We start from the raw sequence: 22,773 nt of genomic DNA on the forward strand, positions 1-22,773 counted from the left end.
GTCCCTACCCCCTTGTTCATCACTGAGCACGCTGCACCCAGGATCAAGTCTGGGAGACACCAGCAGTCAGCCCAGAGGTGCTGATTATCAGTAACAGCTTAATAACATCATCTATCCTGGGAAGAGTGGTTGTTCCTTCATCTCTAGAGTGGAGTCTGGGGTTCATTCACAGGGGTTCCACTTACCCTGAAGAGCCCAGGACAGACAGTTCTTACCTTGGCTAGCTGTGGGCCGAACAGAAGGGGCCAAAGCCTCATGGAATGGTTGGTATTAATTTTTATTTATTTAAAGAATTGGAGAAGAAAATGGCACCCCACTCCAGTATTCTTGCTGGGAGAATCCCATGGACAGAGGAGTCTGGTGGGCTTACAATCCATGTAGTCACAAAGAGTTGGATACAACTGATCATGCAACACTCATTCTTTGAAAGAATATTTCAATAAGATGGCATTTATCTTAATTACTAAGTTTTTTTGGTGTCTCTGGGAAATTACCATGTGTCTTGTGTCCCGGCCGTGCTGGTGAGGCAGGTCGGTTGCAAGGAAGGTGTAGCGGGCCATAGTTTCAGGGCTTGGCGTTTTTCTGAGTGTTAACGTGGAGAGTTTTGAAGAGAAATTTCTCAAAGCCCCAAGCTGGGCGTCTGAGTCTGCAAGGGCGGGACCAGCAGACTGGGCAGCTTCAACAAGGGCCGGGCATCTTCTCATGGTGCTGGAGGCTGGATGTCTGAGGTCAAGCTGCCTAGAGAGAGGATTCTGGTGAGGACAACGTCCTGGCTCAAGATGAAGTCTTCTCCTCTGTGGCCATGAAAGGACAGAGATCTCTGGGGGCTCAGCTTCTTCTCTAAGAACTTCAGTCTTATCGGATGAGGGCTCCACCTTCATGATCTCATTTAACCTTAAAGTGAAAATGTCAGTCGCTCAGTTGTGTCCGACTCTTTGTGAACCCATGCACTGTAGCCCATCAGGCTCTTCTGTCTGTGGAATTCTCCAGGCAAGAATACTGGAGTGGGTTGCCATTTCCTGCTCCAGGGGATCTTCCTGACCCAGGGATGGAACCCATATATCCTGCATTAGCAGGTGGATTCTTTGCCATTGAGCTACCTGGGACACCCATAAAACAGGTTAATATTTCTTACCTCATGGGGAGGTAAAGAGGCTAACCTGATATACCTCTATATTTACAGAGAGACCTTGAACAAAATCCTCAGTATATGTTAGGTTCCTGCCCTTTGACAGACTGGTTGGAATGCAGGAAAGAGAAGCTGGCACAGTGATGAACTGAGGGAGGCGATTCTGCTCATAGGCTTCAGAAACCCGAGGCCTGGAGGGTGACCCTCACAGGCTAGCTGCCATTTTTCCAAATCTCAGCGGCTTCCCACCCTGACCTCACGCAATGTTAGATCTCCAAGCAGACACCGGGCAGTCGTCCCAGACCCCCCAGATATCCTCGGGTCGAACAGGAAACTCTCCCCAGCCCTTGGATGGGAAGGGGGAAAGTGCTGAGTCATGACTTCGTTTCCTCCTGATTCCATGTGGTTCTTATCGTGTGCTCCAGGAAACATCCCCACACCCAGCTATTAATAATGATGATGAAATGAAGTGTCTGACTCCATGGGACTCGATCCGGGGTGGAGGTGAGGGTCACCTGCCCGGCTGAGCTGCCCCTCTCTCTGTCCAGGAAGGCGGGCGGTGGAGATGGCAGAGATGCCAGAGACACCCTTGGGGCCTCAGCCTCACGCAGCAGCGAGGCTGAGGCCATGGGCCGTGGGTGGGGGTTGGGTGGGGATGTTGTTATTGGCAGCTCTTCTCAAGCATTTCCAAGATCCCTTAGTGGGCAGAGAGCCAGTCAGAGAAACGCCATCCATGACCTTACAGGGCCCGGGAAGAACATGCTGCAGGATGGAGGGTTTGTCCAGGTTAACAGGGAGCTACACCCACAGCCTCACAAGGCAAGAAACATCTTCCCGGGGAGGCGGGGGGGCGGGCTCTTACCCTCGTGCCTTTTCTGTTCAAGCACGACACTTCACTGATGCAGTCCCTCCCTTCCTGTCCTCGGGTCCCCAGGTCCCCTCCACGGGCCTGACCAGGGTTGACAAGCAGGACCGCTGTCAGATAATGATTTCTGTTTGGTGCCTAGAACTTTCTAGAAGTGATGGTCACCCGAGTGACTCACAGGAGAGGCTTAGGTTCTGTTTTTTTCTCCCAGGAGGGGAAAGACAGCTATGGCCATGCCCCTTCATCAATAGATTTTCTTGGGGTATTGCATTATTGGCTTCAGCAGCTCATCCTATTACCCAGAACCCAGGTAGAAAACTTCACTCAAACGAGGGGAATATATATATATATATATATATATATATATATATATATATATCATTATATGATTATATATATATATCATTATATGATTATATATATATATCATTATATGATTATATATATATATATATATATATATATATACACATATTTGCCCTGATTATATATATACTCATTGCCCAACAAATTCAGACCTCCCTGACATAAGGGAAAGTTTTTGTCAACTATTCTTGGTCCCTTCCCCTTATTGAGCTCATACTTGAGAAGTTTCTTGTCACAGAATTTAATTTCCAGCATTGAGATCAGGTTGATGATTAACTTGAGGAACCGGGGAGGAATTCTGGTCACAACCGGTTGCCACAAATGGAGGAGTGGAGCTTACTAGAGCAGTGAGGCTGAGCAGGCATGCCACGCCTGCACCTGCACGGCTCACCCCCGCAGCCGCCAGCCAGATGTGGCTCTCTAAATTTAAACTAAAATTAGTTACTGCTAAAGAGGCAGTTCCTCCGTCACGGAGACACATCTCACGTGCTCACCAGCTCCAGGGAGCTTGCTGCTCCTGCCTCGGGGGGGCAGATCCGGAACCTCCTCCACCATCCTGGGAAGTTCTCTTGGGATGGCGCTGGTCTGGGCTGTGTCATCTCTGGTATCACATGAGGTGGCGTGTGGGGAACACCCTGTGCGCAGTGAAGCATAGCACACGTGTGTCACTGGTGACTGGGGTGGAGGCAGAGGGCCTCCCAGATTTCCTGAAGAGAAGTCTGATGGGATGATGTGGCTCTAGGGTACACGTCCGGTCCTCTCACGAGGCAGCTCTCCTTTTCCTGTGACCATCGGCAGTGATGTTGTTTGTTGTTTATTCGCTAAGTCGTGTCTGCCTCTACGACCCCATGGACTGTAGCCCACCATGCTCCTCTGTCCATGGGATCCTCCAGGCAAGAATACTGGAGTGGGTAGCCATGCCTTCTTCCAGGGGATCTTCCTGACTCCAGGACTGAACCCAAGTCTCCTGCATTGTAGGTGGATTCTTTACCGCTGAGCCCCCAGGGTGATGAGCTCTTTCCTGGGAGACAGATGAGGAAAGCCTTATCTCTGTAGCTTCCAGGTTCCCAGGTGGCCCTCAGACAACCAGCAAGCCCCCTGGACAAGCCACCGAGGCTTCTCTCCACTCAGCCCCAAGCCCCAGGTTCTGAGACAGCGCAGAGCCTGTGAGCGGCATGCGGCTGTCCTCCCCCCACCCCCCGGTCACCCCACAAGATGCAGTAGAGGTGGGGACCAGAAGCGGCGCTGACCCTCACCTGTGTCACATCTCAGCTGTGTGACTGCCAAATGTCTTCACTTCCTCGAAGCAGAGTTTTTGATTTTGTCTCCTTTAGTAGGAGAAGGCAATGGCACCCCACTCCAGTACTCTTGCCTGGAAAATCCCATGGACGGAGGAGCCTGGTGGGCTGCAGTCCATGGGGTCGCTAGGAGTTGGACACGACTGAGCGACTTCACTTTCACTTTTCACTTTTGTGCATTGGAGAAGGAAATGGCAACCCACTCCAGTGTTCTTGCCAGGAGAATCCCAGGGACGCAGGAGCCTGGTGGGCTGCCATCTATGGGGTCGCACAGGGTCGGACACGACTGAAGCGACTTAGCAGCAGCAGCAGCAGTCAGTGTAAGCAGGGATAAGACATTCCCTCGGCAGGACTTGGGAGGAAGCAAGGGAACTGACAGGTGTGGGATGCTCAGCGCAGACCTGCACGCGGGTTCTGGTGCACAGTAGGGCTGCGAGGAGCAGCAGTGGTGTTGACCCCAGCGCCGGCCTCGGTTCTGGGAGGCATGGTGATTTCCTTTCTCCTGCAAAGCAGTGGGAGACTCTCAGATTCCTTGAAGTCCAGGTTTAGATCTGTCTACACGTCTGTGGGATGGGGCTGAACAGCTTCAAGTAAACTTTCCAGTGAGCAGGTGCGTGTTTCCATATATGTCCACCTGACAGTCCCCACCACCTTCCCCCCTTGATAACAGAGTCCAGGTTTTATTTCACCGTCTTGCATCCTGGGCTCCTTCCTTAGGTCTGGAGTGTTGAGTGTTGATTGGTCCAGGTGCTCAGGTTAATATTTGTCTGGCTGGTGACATAATTCTGAGAATTCTGAGAAGTGAAACGTTGGGTGGGGGAGGGGCAGATCCAAAGATGATTGACCATAAAAATGAAGGCCTGACACTTGGACACACTGGGCCCTGGTCTTTCATCTGATGTGTCATGTGTAGTGACTGTTGTCCTCCTGTGTCCATGAGGGGACAGCCCTGCGACAAAGCTAGTGTCCCGGGCAGCCAAGGAAAAGGAGAGACCCTAGTCCAGGAGGACATCTTGGCTATTGCCTTAACCAATGTACAGTCACCCTATTTCTAGACTTCTAAGTGAAATAATGTGTGCATGTCAGTCGCCCAGTCATGTCCAACTCTTTGCAACCCCACGGACTGTAGCCCACCAGGCTCCTCTGTCCATGGAATTCTTCAGGCAAGAATACTGGAGTGGGTCACCATTCCCTTCTTCAGGGGAGCTTCCTGACCCCAGAATCAAACCCGAGTCTCCTGCATTGCAGATAGGTGCTTTACTGTCTGAGCCACCAGGAAAGCCCCAGTGAGATAATACAATTATTTTATTCATTAAACCAAATGAGAAGCTGTAATTTTCTAGTATTTGCTGCCAACAGCATCTTAAGTGACACATGGTACAAATAACCAATACATTTGCACTTGTAGTCACTTACAAGTGCCTTATATTGCACACTCGGCCCTGTGTGCTTCATCCTTGTAAGATCGTGTGGCACATTCTCAGGGTTGTGCATGTAGTGAGCACTTGACACGTTGTTGGACAAACATGGGTGTGGGATACGGCCCTGAGGTTCCCGACGGTGTCCGAGGGACCCTCCGGCCTGACACGGTGTCAGAGACAGCCGGTGGGGAGGCCAGGCTGCAGGCTGTTTCGTGTGATTCCACCTCGTTATGCTTGTGGTGGGTCACCCTACTGCACACTCGGACTTACACATTCGAAACTGACTTTGACTCCTTCCTTATTGTTTATTCCTTGAGTCACAAGTATTGCTGACCCGTGGTTGTATTACTTTGACCTTTCAGTTTATCCAGGGTAATCGGGTTTTAGGGGAAAACTGGCTTGTACTGTCCAAGCAAGTGAAATTGGTCTGAGACTGAAAGTCATGTAGTTTTTTTCTAACAGAAACTGTGTTTTTCAGGAGAAAAGTCTATTAGGGAAGCAAAACCAGGAGGAACATGTTGCCTGGTGGATGGGTGAGGACAGAAAATGAAGGACCCACCATGATGGATAGACCCCTGGATGCTGGCTCCTGGTCTAGGCAGCTCCCACTGCCCGCTTCTCCCCACATACCCACACAGCTGCCCCCTGAGTCCCCCTTGCTGTGGGTACACCTACGAGAAGCTATTAAGAGCCCTCGGTCGATTCCAGACTTGCTTTTCAGTGAGTGATCATTTTTGATGATCCAGACATGAATCCTCACTCTTCTCATGATGTCAGCGTCTCAAAGGCTGTGTTTTGGCTGTACAACAGGCTCCCTCCTGGCTGAGCATCATGCCTGCCCACCGTCCTTCCCAACAGGCTCCTGGGCAGTGAATCTGAGCTCCCTGGGAGAGTTGTCCCCAGGTAGGGTTATCCAGCAGGGACAGTGGCTTTCTGTGGGGTGTGAGGCAGAGCCTTGTGTAAAGCTGTGAAGAGCTGTGTGGTTCTATGCTGAGTCCTGCATCTTTTTCCTCAGCAGCAGCTTTCTTGATTATTGGTTTCATCTGAAAAAAGTAAGTAGATTTTTCAGGATGAACTCTCACTGGAATGCTGGGATTCTATCATTGTATCAAGAAATTTGGACTCCTTTCTCCAGACTGGAAAAGGAAGAAATGAATGGGAGGGGAATACCAAGGAGGGGAATAAAAGAGAATACATATCAGGAAAGAGAGCTTAGTGACGAAAAAATGAAAAAGGAAGACAAAGAAAGTAGCTAGTTGATATACAAACTAGATAATCAACAAGCACCTCCTGTATAGCAAAGGGAACTCTACTCAATACTCTGTAATAACCTATATGGGAAAAGAATCTGAAAAAGAATGGATATATGTATATGTGTACCTGAATCACTTGGCTATACACCTGAAATTAATGCAACATTGTAAATTGACTATACTATAATATAGAATAAACTTTAAAAAGTTAAAAAAGAAGGTAATTAGTTAGAGGCTTAAAAATGAGAAAGAAATAACCACAACACTGAGAGCAAAGAAAATTCACTTATAAAAAGAAAATAAAAATGGTCCGTGAGATAGAAAACAAAAAACAACTAGTGATCAACCAAAGTGAAGAATATTGTCTTACAAAAGGAAGCTGATCTTTTACTTGACCAGTTTCACAAAAAAAAAACAATTTTTTTATGGTGCATTTTAAGCATGACTCTTCTTATTGTTTAGTTGCTAAGCCATGTCCAACTTTTTGCGACCCTATGAACTGTAGCCTGCCAGGTTCCTCTGTCCATGGGATTTCCCAGGCAAGAATCCTGGAACGGGTTGCCATTTCTTCCTTCAGGGGATCTTCCCAACCCAGGGATCGAACCCATGTTTCCTGTATTGGCAGGCAGATTATTTACCACTGAGCCACCAGGGAAGCCTTTAAGCATGGTTACCAGTTGCCTAATAACTGGTAAATTTTTTGATGATACTATAAACAGAGAGAAATAGCTTTCTTAATGTTATAAATGACGTTGTCTGCTATGCCCTTTACCATCCTTTTCTTTATAGAACCTAGAAATAGCGAAAGTGAAAGAAGCTTGGAGAATATCAAATGTTTGCTCACTTCAGAGGGAAGGAAACTTCAGTCTGAAAAAGCAGCTTGTCCAGATGGTATGGCCAGTGACACAAGAGAGCCAGGACTTGACAGTCCCCAGCAGGGGGTTCCGGCTGCTCTGGTGGCCACAGGCTCCCCCTTACCCTCTTCTCTCCCAAGTGGCAGACCTTTTCCTGTGCCCCTACCTAGTAAAATTGATTTGGCCTGAGGCTCATTCTTACTGAGTCTTATAAGATGGTTGGATGCATCACCAACTCAATGGACATGAGTTTGAGCATACTCCAGGAGACAGTGAAGGACAGGGAAGCCTGGTGTGCTGCAGTCCATGGGATTGAAAACAGCCTGACACGACTGAGCGAGCGACTGAACAACAAGGGTGAATTTAAATTAGTATTAAAATTACTAAAGAAGAAACATTCTAACATGAATATACATTAGTATAGAAACAATTACTAAATAAGTAACGTTGTAACACATTACAACTTCATAGCTAATATTTATAGAAATTTCACTACTGGCTAGGTATTGTGTTCAATGTTTTACACGAATTGACTCACTGAATCCTTAAATAAGTAACAATATAACATGGTCATGATGAAATTATTGACAACGTAGCTAATATTTATAGAATACCATGTGCCACTTATTTGTGCTCTTATGGGTTGAACTGTGTCCCCACAAAACGCGTATGTTCAAGTTCCTGACCCTCAGCACCCCAGGATGTGACCTTATTGCGCAATCAAGTTGTTGCAGGTGTGGTTAATTGCGATGAGGTCACTGAGGTAGGTCCCAACCTGATATGACTGGCGTCCTTTTAGGAAAGGGGAGTTTGGACACAGAATCAAATACAAGGGTGAGGAGGTAAAGAGACACAGGGAGAAATGGCAGCTAGGAGCCAAAGAGAGACTTCTGGCCTCCAGAACTGTGATAGAATAAAGGTCTGTTGTTTAAGCCACCCAGTTTGTGATACTTTGTTGCAGCAGCCTTTACAAATGAATATATAGGTATCAACTTATGTAATCCTTCCCATAAACCTACCAGGACATCTGTACTAAGGATGGGGTAGGGAGAGTTAGATATCAGTAGAAAGAAGCAATCAACCTCATCCAGAATGTGGAACATTCCAGGAGACAAATAACAGTTTCTCCAACATAACTATGCTGTGATTTAAGGTGGGGGTGGGGTGGGAGGGGGGAGACTGTTACTGAATAAATGTGGCTTAGGATATATAGTAACCATGTTCAGCAGTTGAACCTTACTCTCATTCTGAGTGAATAAACCAACTATAAAAATACATCTTTGAGACAATCAGGGAAAATTGGCTGTGGCCTAGATATTGGATGATGATAAAGAAGTGTTATTGATTTTGTTGGGTGTGACATGGCACAGTGGTGATGTTAGAAAACATAACCTAATTAGCCGGAGACTGGGAAAGGGCTTGCTGCCTGGGACTTGGTTTGGAGGAAATCAGAGAAAAAATGTTTGGGCCTAGATGATGCACGGATTTCTGTAGTTGATTTTCCCACTCCTTCTACCATCAAAAATATGTCAGAATATGTCTATAATAATGAGAAAAAGAAGCTATAAGATTCTACTGTTGCTGCCTTACAGATGAGGAAACTGAGGCTGGGAGGGGTTTTGTAAGCAACTTGGAAGAGCTGAGCTGTGAGTGGTGAGACTGGCTCCAGAGTGTAATTCCAATCAGGTATTTAAGAATATTAATATTTAATGACAACATATGGTATTTTCCCATCCATTTGACACTAGTCCTCTGCGGTGTACATTCCCATCTGGGTACATCCCAGAACACTGGGTACCTGGGGACAATCACCCCCATCTCAGAGGTGGAAGCAGACAGCACAGGTGACTTGTGCCACTACACTGCCACTACAGAAGGGGAAACCAGGAGTGGAATTCAGAGTTTTGGACTCTGGGCAAATGCCAGCACCAGATGGAATGGCCTGAGTGCTTCACATGCAAGCAGAAGGAGTTAGGGCTGGGGTTTCTGGATTGCGGAGACTTGTGGACACCTCGCCATGGTCAGCTCACTTACTTTTCACTTTTAAAGGTTCAGTTTCTCTGTTTGCATTAAAAAGTAATTTTCTCTATTTGTTTATTTTTGACTGTGTTGGTCTTCGTTGCTGTGTGGGCTTTTCTCTAGTTGCAGTGAGCAGGGACTACTCTAGTTGCTGTGTTTGGACTTCTTTTGTTGCAGAGCACAGGCTCTAGGGTGCACAGACTTCATAGTTGTGGTGTGTGGGCTCAGTGATTGTGGCTCCCAGTCTCTAGAGTGCAGGCACATGGGCTTAGTTGCTGCATGGCATGTGGAATCTTCACAACCCAAGGACTGAACTTGTGTCTCCTGAATTGGCAGGTGAATTCTTTACCACTGAGCCACCAGAGAAGCCCTCACTTACTTCTCTTATGGGCCTCAGGTGTCCAGTAGGTGAAAAGGAGAGAAAAGGTGGTGCCCCCCCTCCCCCGCCCACAGTGCCAGCCTCCCAACTTCCAAGACCTGCAAATACGCAAACAGAGTAACCCACCAGAAAAGACTAGTGAACAAAGGTGATGCTAGGCTTTTTCTGTAAACAGATTCACTGTTCACTGATTAGCTGGTATGTGGAGAAAACTGTGGTTAGCAGCCTCAGAAAAAGCCATTCTGGAGCGAAATGGGGCTTCGGGAGGTTGCCGCAATTGCTACATCATCAGATTTCCACTCCGAAGATTTCAACGGCCTGAGATGAGAGCCAGGGGGTAGGTGGGAGACGCTCAGGCCCTCCATGGGAGATAGCTCTGCGCTCCTGACCTTCTCCTGGCCCTTGGGTTGTGGATGGTAGCCTTCTAGCCCCAACTTCTCAGAAGTAGCCTGTGTTATCCATCAGGGCCTGTCCATCCAGTTCAAGTTCACAGTGATAAATCTTGTGGCCTCGGAGGGTCCTCACAAAGGTGGGTGTGGTCTGCTGATAGCCTGCATGATTAAGTGCTTTCCTGTGTCAAATATAGCCATAATATACCACAAACAGGCAGTCGAGTTTTATACAAACTGATCTGGCTGCTATCAGCTGCTCTGACATTTTATACTAATACTTAAAATAAATCTAGAAACAGGAAAGAAAGTACAGAATTATTGTTTCAAGCAGGCCGTGTGAGCTTATCTTCAAAGTGGCAGAGCTTCTATTGTTCAGGGACGGCTCACTCCACTGGCATAAAGGTTAGTGGCCAGAGGGCCACCATGGATTGGCCGGTTTCGAGAGCTGGCCCGGGGCTCCATTGACTTCCTTTCCTTCTTGCTCACCTGGGGGCCTCTTAGTGCAGCTGGAAACCGCAACCCCCCCTTCAGAAGCTATGGAGAATTTCTCCTTAAAATCAACCAAACCGTCCCAATGCTGAGGGCATACTTAAACCTTGGTCTTGACGGCTGCCTCTCTGCCTGTGTGTGCTTCCTGGAAACAAAAGGAAGCTTGTGCTATTCCGGATTTTCTTTTTGGAATGAGAGACTGAGGGAGAAGTGTCCCATGAAATTAGGTTTCAAAAAAACCTGATATTTAGAAGAGAACATAGAAATCATCTTGATCATCCAGTAATGATCAGCTTGGGCAATGCATTGGAACGACTTGGGGAGATTTTTCTTTTTTTTTTCGTTGTTGGAATTTAGTTGCTTTATAATGTCATGTTGTTTTCTGCTGCACAGCAAAGTATATCAGCCGCACGTACACATATACCCTCTCTTCCTTCAATTTCCTTCCCATATTGGTCACCACCGTGTTCCCCATTAGTTATCTATTTTACACAGTAATGAATCTGCCTGCAATGCAGGAGACCTGCATTCAATCCCTGGGTGGGGAAGACCCCCTGGAGAAGTAGAGTAGCAACCCACTCCACCATTCTTGCCTGGAGAGTTCCATGGACAGAGGAGCCTGGAGGTATAGTCCATGGGAGTTGCAAAGAGTCAGACACAACTGAGCAACTAACACTTTCCCTTTATACATAGTAGTGTACATCTGTCAGTCCCAATCTCCTAATTCATCCCACTCCCTCTTCCCCTCCTTAGTGTCCATACATTTGTTCTCTAGGTCTGTGTCTCTATTTCTGCTTTGCAAATAGGTTCACTGTACCATTTTTTCCTAGATTCCACATATACAATATATTGTTAATATACAATATTTGTTTTATTAACCCATATATTGGGGAATTAAAAAAAAAATTGATGTCAAGGACCTACTACCAGAAATTTCTAGGGGCGTTGATGTGTAAAATCTCCGTAGGGGATTCTAACAGGCAACTGGGTGGAGAAACACTCCTTATTCCAAGGGCTCATGAGATAGAGTGGCATCCGAGGCCACAGAGACAGGACAGCTGGGGTCCCAGGGAAAGTGGGAAGCACAGCCAGGCTGTGGAACCTAGTGCTCCGCCCACTGTGCTCTGTGTCATGATTTACCAGTGCCTCAGCTCAGTTGGACTGAGCGACTTCACTTTCACTTTTCACTTTCGTGCATTGGAGAAGGAAATGGCAACCCACTCCAGTGTTCTTGCCTGGAGAATCCCAGGGACGCGGGAGCCTGGTGGGCTGCCGTCTATGGGGTCGCACAGAGTTGGACACGACTGAAGTGACTTAGCAGCAGCAGTTCAGTTCAGTTCAGTTGATCAGTAGTGTCTGAGTCTTTGCGACCCCATGAACTGCACCACGCCAGGCTTCCCTGCCCATTACCAACTCCCGGAGCCTACTCAAACTCATGTCCATCACATCAGTGATGCCATGAAACCATCTCATCCTCTGTCATCCCCTTCTCCTCCCGCCTTCAGTCTTTCCCAGTCTCAGGGACTTTTCCAATGAGTCAGCTCTTCGCATCGGGTGGCCAAAGTATTGGAATTTCAGCTTCAGCATCAGTCCTGCCAAAGAATATTCAGGACTGATTTCCTTTAGGATGGGCTGGTTGGATCTCCTTGCAGTCTTTTCCAACACCACAGTGCAAAAGCAGTTCAGTGCCTACAACGGAAATAAACCTAAAAATGGATCAAGTTAAATGCTTAGTTACATTTGCAGCTGTGGGTCTGAGTACCTTCCTCATAGCTTTATTTCATAACATAATTTTTTTAATTATAGACATAATCATAGGACTTTGTTTTTATTTTATCATTTCCCAAAACTCCTCTAATATTCGCCTGTCTTGCTCTCTCCTAACAATTTTGTGTAGATTTGAATTCTGAAAGACTTCAGATGATGCTGATGTTCCCTCTGTAAAACTGAGCCAGTGATGAAAAATACCATGGAGAGCCCAGAGTGGAGCTGAATTAAGCTGGGTGACTATGTTGAGGACCACTTCTGATTTTATTTGTAAGAATAAGAAAGCTCATTACTGCAGACACTCATGTCTTCCTTTTTGGTGAACATTTAAAAAATTATTTTTTACAAAGTAAACAATAGTTGGTAAACAGAACAATGAAATATTTGAGTCTGGAAAGTATACTTCTAGGGTTTTCCGGAATAGTCCTATTTTAAGTACCCTATTTTGTGGATTCTCTGGTGGTCCAGTAGTTAGGGGGCTTCCCAGGTGGCACTAGTGGTAAAGAGTCTGACTGCCAAAGCAGGAGATGCAAGAGATCCGAGTTAGATCCCTGGTTCAGGAAGATCCCTTGGAGTAGAAAATGGCAACCCATTCTGGTATTCTTGCCTGGGAAATCCCGTGGACAGAGGAGCCTGGTGGACTATGGTCACAGAGTCAGGCACGACTCAGCGACTGAGTCCAGCAGCACAGCCACTGGTTAGGACTCCACACGTTTTTATGCCTAGGGTGTGAGTTCAATCACTGGTCGGGGAACTAAGATTCTATAAGCCATGCAGCATAGCCAAAATAGATAAGTAAATACGCTATATTTATACTCACATAAAAAGTAAAGAGGTCTTCCTGACCAGTCCCCGTTTCTTCATCCCATTGGCTACGTAGCCACCCCTCCCCCTGACCCTCCCCACCTGACTCCCTCTGATCTCTGAAACCGCCCTTGTGCTCTGGGTCCTTCCTGTGTCCAGAATTAGGGCCGACACTGCCATCTCCTGTCTGGGGACCACAGCAGCCTCTTCACAGGCGGTTCTGCTCCTCGTGCTTAAGAAATCAGAGGTTCATCAGGGACCCCACCATCCACTCTGCACTTTTCCAATGCCAGCCCTTGGCCGCACCCCTGCCTTTCTCTGGGTTCACTGTGGCACCCCTGGTTCTCAGCCATGGCTGCCTCTGGGGTCGCAGATGTCTGTGTCCTGACCACAGAGGTCCTGTTTGTTAATCTGGGGTCACCCGTGAGCCTGGGCACCTTCCAAGCCCCCTGGTGATGGTAATGGGGAGTTGGCTGGAGGGACCTCTGCTCAGAGCCCTGAGCTGCTTCCCTATTCTCGCCTCCCTGACCTTTGCACAAGGTTGCTCCTTCGGCCTGAATCTCCCCTCCCACCTCCTCTCTTGGCCACCTCCATGGCTCCCTCACAAGAGGAGGCATCAGAGAGGTCAGTGTGGGCTGCCAGGTAGAGCAGCCAGCAGGCGATTAAGGGAGATTGCATGCTGAGTGGGCCAGCCGCTCACCATCTTGTAAGAATACGAGAGGAAGGGGCATCACTGGGGGGGAAGGGTCCTCCCTCCTGGAAAATGAGCTTTGTCTCTTCACTCTGGCTGGCTGTGGGCTTCCACCCACATCTGATAACACAGAGGAAGATTAGGAACAAGATGCTTTGGCGAGCTTGGAGGCCATTCCATTCGTGAACTCCTGTGTCCTCTGCAAATTCCTCGCATAGCTCACTGGCTCACATGCAACTCTCTCCCACCTCTGCGTGTTACAGAGGAGAGTCCTGGATCCCCGGTTTGATTTGGCTTATTGTGGGGCGGAGAGCAGTGGAGGCAGGAGGGATTGTTAAAACATCTTCAGGAACGGATCCTACACAACCATCACGCCCTGAAGACAGGAGCGTGAGTTGTACAAATAGAGAGTGATTCAGCTGATTCAAGCAGCTTGAAAATGATCATTTCCTCTGACCATCTGTGATATTCCTCATTCTTCCTCTTCTCAAGAACATCTTTGACATTTTCTTCTGCTTTTTTAATTTTTTAAATGTTTTTGATTGTGGTAAAAGTCACATAATACAAGACATACTATTTTAACCATATTTTACTGTACGCTTCAGTGACACTAAGTACATTCACATGGCTGTGTAGCTCTCACCATCATGTAGCTCCCAAATTTTTCACCTTTGGCCTAGAAAATCCCATGGATGGAGGAGCCTGGAAGGCTGCAGTCCATGGGGTCGCTGAGGGTCAGACACGACTGAGCGACTTCCCTTTCACTTTTCACTTTCATGCATTGGAGAAGGAAATGGCAACCCACTCCAGTGTTCTTGCCTGGAGAATCCCAGGGATGGGGGAGCCTGGTGGGCTGCCGTCTATGGGGTCGCACAGAATCGGACACGACTGAAGTGACTTAGCATCAAATTGAAACTCTGTCTCCATTACACACTAACTCCTCATCTCCCCTCCCCACTACTCCCCGCACCACCACCTCCCAGCCCCTGGCAGCTACCAGTGTACTTTTTGACTCTGATTTTGACTATTTTAAGCACCGCGTATAAGTGGAATCAAACAGTGTTTATCCGCACCTACTGTGTATCAGTTCAGTTCATTCACTCAGTTATGTCCAACTCTGCGACCCCATGGACTACAGCACACCAGGCTTCCCTGTGCATCACCAACCCCTGGAGCTTGCTCAAACTCATGTCCATCGAGTCGATGATGCCATCCAACCATCTCATCTTCTGTCGTCCCCTCCTGCCCTCAATCTTTCCCAGCATCAGGGTCTTTGCAAATGACTCAGCTCTTCGCATCAGGTGGCCAAGGTATTGGAGTTTCAGCTTCATATCAGTCCTTCCAATGGATATTCAGGACTGATTTCCTTTAGGATGGATTGGTTGGATCTCCTTGTAGTCCAAAGGACTCTCAAGAGCCTTCTCCAACACCACAGTTCAAAACCATCAATTCTTTGGCCCTCAGCTTTATGGTCCAACTCTCATATCCATACATGACTACTGGAAAAACCACATCTTTGAGTAGATGGACCTTTGTCAGCAAAGTAATGTCTCTGCTTTTTAATATGCTGTCTAGGTTGGTCACGGCTTTTCTTCCAAGGAGCAAGCATCTTTTAATTTCATGGCTGCAGTCACCATCTGAAGTGAGTTTGGAGCCCAAAAAATAGTCTCTCACTGTTTGCATTGTTTACCTATCTATTTGTAACTGTATATAGTAATACATTTATATATAAAAACTGTGTATAGGAAAGCTGTATACAGAAAAACTGTATATAGGAATACATTTTTTGTATTAACAATATCTGTTCTGGGCTCCCCTGGTGGCTCAGAAACAAAGAATCTGCCTGCAATGCAGGAGACCCAGGTTCTATCCCTGGGTCGGGATGATCCCCTGGAGAAGGAAATGGCAACCCACTCCAGTATTCTTTCCTGGAGAATTCCATGGACAGAGGTGCCTGGCTGACTACAGGCCGTGGACAGAACTGAGCGACTAACAACATATGTCCTACACACAGATTCCACCTTCTTTTTTTTACTTCTTCTGATTCATGCAAGAATGTAGAGACTTAACTGTAGAAGACTATAAAGGAAATTTAAATGAAAAGTGAAATTTAAATGAAAAATGAAATAAAATGAAAATTAAATAAAAATTTAAAACCCAAGCTCATGTAAACACAGGGGATTTTAGATCAGCCCCAGTCCCAGCCCCGTGTTCTCTGTCTGGCCAGATGAGATGCTCTTCAAAGCTCAGTGAGTTTAGTTGCCAAGAGTAACAGTAAAGGACATGAGGTGTGGCTTCATCCCTCCCCACTGTCCTGTGTACCAGTGAGTGACCCGAGCACCTTCCCAACCTCTTGACCCCAGTTTCCGCATCTCAGAAATGGGTGTGACGCCCATTTGTGTGGTTGGTGTGAGGTCTAACCCGGTGGTGCTTTGTGAACAGCTTACCCAGCACTTGCGATACATATAACTTTAAAGGAGTGATTAGGATTTTGTTTTTTCTGGCAGAGTCTTTACCTTGGCATGATTGCACCACTTTCTTTAAATAGACCAGACTAAATAGTTCTCATGGGTTAAAGGTGGTACAAGAGAGAAAGGATGTTCCTTGCGCAAGATCAAGTCCTGGTGTCACAAAGGACCATCTTTGCTGGACCAAAAGGTCCCTTAGGGGAAGGTAGATTTCAGGCTGCAGAGGGGCCCCTGGTTACAGAGCTGGTTTTCAGGCAGGGCTGTGGAGAGCTTACTGGGTGTGCTGTTCCCCACACACCGGGCTACCCAACTGCCTCAGGGGTGGCTTCTCTGATCACCTGGTGTGCATATATACGCTCAGTTGTGTCTGACTCTTTGTGACCCCAAAGACTGTAGCCCACCAGGCTCCTCGGTCCATGGGATTCTGCAGGCAAGAATACTGGAGTGGGTTGCTCTTCCCTTCTCCAGGGGATCTTTCTGACCCAGGGATTCAACCTGCCTCTCCTGCACTGCAGGCAAATTCTTTACCTCTGAGCCACTGAGGCTTCCCTGATCACCCGGACCAAGTGGCTAATTTATTCTGTTGCACCATTTACCATCTCCTGGTACTTGAATTAACTGGCATTTATCACTTCTGAAGAGGGCAAATAATCACACAGAACTCTTTTCAAGGAGTGCCTGGGAAATGGAAGTACTGCACAGTTATTTCTGAAGAACGGACCTTCTGTCTGTTTAACCAGACAGACAGTCAAGGTTCTAACTTGACAAGAGAGAAACACTGAGCTTTAAGATGCAGTAGCCTTAGGTATGGTGGGGGGCGGGGGGCGATGACTGTCTGTATTGTTTGCTGAGAGGATAAGGGAACCTGTGACCAAATCAGTCCTCAGCAAGCAGCACAGTCAGAGATGAGAAATCCTAAAGCTCTTAGGAAAATACTTTCCCCCAAAAGAGAAGAACTCACTGAAAGACATGAGGAACTTGAAGGCATTTAGGGCTGATGATAATATGTGCCAGCATTGTCCCTCCTTGCCCCCACCCCAAGTTCTTCTTCTCTTTAATCAAGTTACAAATAAGACCTGGATGAGAAACTGGTCACTTGTCTTTGCTGTGGTTCAGTTGCTAAGTTGTGTCTGACTCTGCGACCCCGTGGACTGCAGCATACCAGGCTTCCCTGTCCATCACTATCTCCCGGAGTTTGCTCAAACTCATGTTCATCAAGTTGGTGATGCCATCCGACCATCTCATCCTCTGCCATCCCCTTCTCCTCCTGCCCTCAATCTTTCCCAGCATCAGAGTCTTTTCTAATAAGTCATCTCTTTGCATCTATATGCTTGTCTTGTCTATGATTTTTTTTTTTCTGGCCTCACCATGGGGCTTGTAGGCTCTTAGTTCTCCAACCAGGAATCAAACCTGTGCCCTCTGCATTGGAAACTTGGAGTTCTAACCACTGAACTCCTGGAGAATTCCCTACTTATGATGTTAATACAATCTCAGACCAGGTTTTTGCACTACTTGTCTTTAATCACCAATCACACTGACAGCCTCCTTGCACGTGAAATCTTGGGTCCAGCAATCAGGAGCCTCAGGCGTAACCCAGACCTCACCTGTGAGGTGTGTGTCACTCAGGGCATCACACTGAATGAACCAGGCACCATCTCAGCCCAGATTTCACCAAATGCCTTCGAGGTTCCATCAGCCTCAGGCCTCCCAAGCAGGAGGGAGAGGCCCAATGCCGCAGGGATGACATGGTTCAGAGACAGAGTCGATGGCCCCTAGCGCTGGGGGTCAGTCTGTTTGGGTTTAGGTGTGACACCACCTGTGGGGCCAGGACAATGCTTAATAAAGCTTAGGCCTGCAGACGTAAACTGGACAGAACCTCAACAGATAACCTCTGGGACGATCCTTCACCTGAGATTCTCAGTGGCTTCGAGGAAGTCTCTGTGAGATTAGAAAATGTAATTACATCTGATAAAGCGATTGCCGGCACTTTGTTTGAAGACGGGGCTTTATCAGGTCCATTGTGTGAAGGTTAATGGAGGCAGGGGGGTTTCCCGCCACTGGTCTCTCACCTCTGACAGATGAACTCTGATTATATTAGAATGTTTGGACGTGGCTCCGTAGTCTTCAGAGGGCGAGCACATTATGGTGGACTCTGTGTGGTCTAAGCTGGCTGTGGAGCCCACAGACCTGACTCTGAGTTACTGTGTGATCCATCCAGGGAGGCGGGATCCAGGGGACTCTCTCCTCCCCTGCATGCTCCTCCCCACCTGAGCTCACACTTTGCAGAGCCCTGACCTTGTTATCTCACTGTTCTGTCTCCCTGACTCTGTCCTCCCCCCCCAAGATGGAAAAACCCTTGGAAGACAGGCATTCACTTGCTTTGTATTCCCAGAACCTAGCACAGATTTTGTTCCGTACATCAGTTCCCATAGGATTGCTGACTGAACTCAACTGGCTTGGAGAAAGCTTGGGTTTTCCTGCTGGTAGATATTGGAATGGTGGGTGAGGGTTGAGTGGACCAGAAGAACCCTTGAGGACCCCTCCCCTCCCCATCCCTGTGGATGCGTTGACTATTTACTAAGCCCCAAGGTTAGGGTGGGGCAGGAGCAGAGAAAATCTTCCTGAAAGGATGCTGTTTACTCTGTGCTGACGGAAGAGAGCGACTAATCTAAGCTTCTCGTTTCACAGACAGGGAAACAGAGCTCCAACAAACTGCAGAAAAGATTATCACTAAACTTACTTCTTTCTATGACGAACTTCGTGACGGAGGTTCCAAGCAACCTTCAGTCACGCCACCCCGGAAGTATTCACTGAGGCTGGTGAAGAGGTTCAGACCCACTGAGATAAAATACAAAATAAAAAGAGAAAAGAAAGAAATGTGTATCAGGGTAGAGCCGATTAACAATGTTGTGACAGTTTCAGGTGAACAGCGAAGGGACTCAGCCACACATATATATGTATCCATTCTTGCCAATAAAATACACATTTCTCTTCTTTTACAGTCAGGTAGAGAAAAGGACAACACTCTAATGATAGTGGATGAGTTTAGATCCCCAAAATGGATCCAAAGAGCCTTAACAACACACAGCACAGCTAAACACGTAAAAAGCAGGCATTTCAAGTTAAGAAGCTTGTAACACGATTTAGAAAATGTCACTTACGTCACTTTTATCCAAAATTAGGTTTGATGAATATCCTGTTAGGAAAAAATGTGGATTATGGTTTGTCTCCCAAACCTCCTCCCCCACAGCCTATTTCCACCTTCCCCTTCCCCCTTCACCCCGAGCTTAGACCTAACAAGCTCCCTGCTAAGCCCCAACAAGTTATCAGTGGTCCTGACACCCCGACCCCCTCGGAGGACAGACGGAAATACAGCTTCACAAATATGGAAAGCAGGTCTCAGCTAGTCAGTGTAAAGGGGTGGGGGGAGTTGCTAAAAGAGGTACACCTGTTTCTAAAAGCTCCTGAAGACACACACTGTTGGTGGCAGCCAAGTACCAGCCTTCCCTGATTGCTTGTTACTCCACACAAACGATGGAACTTACTTTCATGAGGTACTTCTGCCTGCATTAAATCTTTTTGTATCTGGTGAGGATGCCACAACTGTCACCCCATCTCACGGGTGGGAGAGGATGCAGCAGAGTGATGGGGCAGCCAGCCTGTGGCTGCCCAGTGCATGCAGCATCAGGGCTGGGGTACTTTCCTTCCATGTCCAGCCCACAGACTCGTTGACTGTACAGAAGAGAACGTTTTAGACCCTGCAACCCATCCCTCTCCAAGGAATCAGCCTCTTCTTTCTGTGCACCTCCATATTCAGCAGGCATTCTTGCTTGGACTCTTAGAGCAAAGTCTATCAATACCAAGACCCTCTGATCCAGAAAGAAAGGAAAAGACAAAGGCAGGACCACAGAGCACATGGCAATGACAATGCTTTCCCTTCTCTGAAACACCTGGGATTTCATTTCTCTGTAGAAACCGTTAGCAAGCGATGCGCAACCTCCCCCTTAGAAGCCAGTACCTTCTCCATCTGGGAGGTGACACAGGAAGCAGGTGATTTCCAGGGAACTTTCCGTCACTCCAGTGCCTCCTTATTAACCATCTCCAGCTGGCTGGTTACCCAGTCCTTCCACGCCAGTGGCGATGCAGAGATGTCACATGACCCAGAATCTGGGGCAACAAGAATAGTTGGCTGCCAGTAGGAATTGTTTCAGTGTAGGGATTTTAAAATCCACATGGTAGTAACACCCATTCCAGGCTTATTTAAAGCAAAACAGTCTCTTGCAACTGAAATTGGTCCTTAAATTTCCTTTAAAACGAAAGTTTTGATCCAGTCACTGATTTGTATAAAGCCCTTAAGAGCATCTTCTGTCCATGGGAAGCATCTGCATGGTTCCACACACAGGTGGCTTTGCAATGGACAGCAGGCTCTGGGTAGGCAATTGCAAAGACAGTTTCTCCCATTGTTATCACCCTGGAAATGTGTGCTGTCATCTTTACATGTTTATAAAAGCCAGAGCAAGATGAGAGATTTATAATTGTCCTCAAGGCAGATCCAGGAGCCTGTAAATCATCCTTACTTACATGGCTGGCAGCGTGGAGCTCAGGCAGTGGAACAGAGCCATCCTCAGAGGACCAGTCCGGGAGACTGAAAATGAAGACAGACAGCTGGAAAACTGGGATTTAACCACTTTGTCTTTGCACGACCACAATGGGACATTGTTAGGCCTGTGTTCCATGAGACAATGGGCCTCGATAGGACAGAAGAGCCATTCAGAAGGACAGCTACATCCTGTGCCTTGGGGCAGGCTGGGCTCCCTTTCAGTTTGTTCTTGCTGCACAGTGTATGTGTAACAGATTATTCGTCCTAATTCGCTTCCTGCCCCCTCCCCCATCACCTTTCTTCTCCAGACTTCCAGGGAGTCCAGGGTGGTTTTTCTCTCTGGAAATGCTGGGTGATTTGTCAAGGGACCCACTGCTGAAATGTACATCGTTGCTTTTCCTGGTCACTTAAAACTGAGATGAGAGAATTGCTGGTGGTCCAGTGGTTAGGACTCTGTGCTTCCATGTCTGGGGGCCTGGGTTCGATCCTGGTTAGAGAACTAAGATCCCTCAAGCTGTGCTGCATGATCAAAAAAAAAAAAAAAAAAAAAATGAGATGAGTACATTGATGTATGGATTCTAAGGGTAGATCTGTTAGAATGTGTTTGTATCCCAGTTTCTCCAAGTGTGAAATCAGCCCACTGATCAAATTCCTAGCTGTACATAAAAAAAAGAATGAAGTAATACCACCTGCAGCAACATGGATGGATTTAGAGATTGCTGTACTGAGTGAAGTAAGCCAGACAGAGAAAGACAGGTATCATATGATATCACTTATATGTGAAACCTAAAAAGAACAGTGAGGTGAACTTATTTACAAAACAAACAGAATCTCATGTGTAGAAAACAGTTTCCAGTGACTCAGCAATAAAGAATTTGCTTGCCAATGAAAGCAGGATTTCCCTGGTGGCTCAGATGGTAATGCGTCTGCCTACAATGTGGGAGACCTGGGTTCAATCCCCAGGTCAGGAAGATCTCCTGGAGAAGGAAATGGCAACCCACTCCAGTACTCTTGCCTGGAAAATCCCAAGGATGGAGAAGCCTTTTAGGCTATAGTCCATGGGGTTGCAAAGAGTTGGACACCACTGAGCAACTTCACTTTCACTTTTCACTTTGCCAATGAAAGAGTCATGGGTTTGATCCCTGGGTCAGGAATCCCCTGGAGGAGGGCATGGCAACCCACTTCAGTATTCTTGCCTGGAGAATCCTATGGACAGAGGAGCCTGGCAGGCTACGGTCCATGGGGTCACAAAGAGTCAGGCACGATTTAGAGACTAAATAACAACAAATGTAGAAAACAAAACCTATGGTTACCAAGGGGTAAAAGGTGGGGATAAATTGGGTAGATTGGGATTGACATATACACATTACTATATATAAAATAGATAACTAATAAGAACCTAGTGTATAGCACAAGGAACTCTACTCAACACTCTGTAATGACCTATATGGGGAAAGAATCTAAAAAGAGCGTGGGTACATATCTATGTAAAACTGATTCACTTTGGTTGTACATGTGAAATTAATACAACACTGTAAATCAACTATGCTCCAATAAAAATTAAACAAAACAAATTCCTGGCTGTAATCGGATGAAGAATCTACTATTTGGTAACAAAGAGCCCTTCTCATTTTTATAGGGGACTGCTTTACAGATATAAAGCATCAGTGAAAGTCGCTCAGTCGTGCCTGACTCTTTGCGACCCCATGGAGCATACAGTCCATGGGATTCTCCAGGCTAGAATACTGGAGTGGGTAGCCTTTCCCTTCTCCAGTGGATCTTCCTGACCCAGGAATCGTGCTGGGGTCTCCTGCATATTGTAGGCGGATTCTTTACCAACTGAGCTATCAGGGAAGCCCATGAGGCATCAGAGCCTCCATAATTTTTTGCAAAGAATATAATCTACTAAGGAGAAAAATGAAAAAGATTAAACTGTGGTCATAAAGAGGCCATTGTAGCATAAACCGTCATGTAATAT

The 22,773-nt window shown here is 47.0% G+C and overlaps 1 long non-coding RNA gene across 1 annotated transcript; it reads right to left on the reverse strand.

The window, feature by feature from the left end:
* Positions 1–11,326: 11,326 nt before the first annotated feature.
* Positions 11,327–20,969, reverse strand: LOC129627214 (uncharacterized). Its single transcript, XR_008702483.1, has 5 exons — positions 20,777–20,969; positions 20,214–20,362; positions 19,357–19,391; positions 18,936–19,033; positions 11,327–12,171 (listed from the first exon to the last, which is right to left on the reverse strand). It is a non-coding gene; the product is annotated as an uncharacterized LOC129627214 (long non-coding RNA).
* Positions 20,970–22,773: the final 1,804 nt, after the last annotated feature.

Source organism: Bubalus kerabau, chromosome 14 (genome assembly GCF_029407905.1).
Source record: "Bubalus kerabau isolate K-KA32 ecotype Philippines breed swamp buffalo chromosome 14, PCC_UOA_SB_1v2, whole genome shotgun sequence".
In the NCBI taxonomy this organism is placed as follows: Eukaryota; Metazoa; Chordata; class Mammalia; order Artiodactyla; family Bovidae; genus Bubalus; species Bubalus kerabau.